Source organism: Mandrillus leucophaeus, unplaced genomic scaffold (genome assembly GCF_000951045.1).
Source record: "Mandrillus leucophaeus isolate KB7577 unplaced genomic scaffold, Mleu.le_1.0 Scaffold5842, whole genome shotgun sequence".
Lineage (NCBI taxonomy): Eukaryota > Metazoa > Chordata > Mammalia > Primates > Cercopithecidae > Mandrillus > Mandrillus leucophaeus.
The window spans coordinates 3,031-3,891 of record NW_012106300.1 but is presented as its reverse complement, the minus strand read 5'-3'; the positions used below and the strand labels follow the sequence as shown (position 1 = coordinate 3,891).

The 861-nt window shown below is 40.0% G+C and overlaps 1 pseudogene; it reads left to right on the top strand.

The window, feature by feature from the left end:
* The first annotated feature begins 3 nt into the window (after positions 1-3).
* LOC105553189 lies at positions 4-749 on the top strand (annotated as a pseudogene).
* The last annotated feature ends 112 nt before the right edge of the window (positions 750-861 follow it).

The window sequence follows — 861 nt, the reverse complement described above, 5'->3', positions numbered from 1 at the left end:
CGGATGGAAATTCCAGTAACAGTCTCCAAATTCGCCTCCATCTGTACCATGGGCGCCAACGCTTCAACATTAGAGAAAGAGATTGGTCCAGAACAGTTTCCGGTCAATGAGTGTTATTTTGGATTAGTCAATTTTGGGAATACCTGCTACTGCAGTTCAGTTCTTCAAGAACTTTACTTTTGTCGTCCATTTCGGGAAAAAGTTCTTGTATGTGAGAGTCAACCCAGGAAAAAGGAGAGCCTTCTTACATGCTTAGCAGATCTCTTTCGTAGCATAGCCACTTAGAAGAAAAAGGTTGGAGTAGTTACTTCCTAAGAAGTTCATCACAAGATTACGGAAAGAAAATGAGCTTTTTGACAACATCTTGCAACAAGTTGTCCATGAATTCTTGAATTATCTACTAAATACAATTGGTGATATTTTACAAGAAGAGAGAAAGCAGGAAAAACAAAATGGTCACTTACCTAATGATAATATTGATAATGAAAATAATAACACACCAGACCCAACGTGGGTTCATGAGATTTTTCAGGAAACATTAACTAATGAAACCAGATATCTTACTTGTGAAACTATAAGCAGTAAAGATGAAGATTTTTTTAGACCTTTCTGTTGACGTGGAACAAAATATATCAATTACTCACTGCCTAAGGGGTTTTGGCAACACAGAAACTCTGTGTAGTGAATACAAGTATTACTGTGAAGAGCGTCAGAGCAAACAGGAAGCACATAAACGGATGAAAGTTTAGGCCGGGCGCGGTGGCTCAAGCCTGTAATCCCAGCACTTTGGGAGGCCGAGAAGGATGGATCATGAGGTCAGGAGATCGAGACCATCCTGGCTAACATGGTGAAACCCTGTCT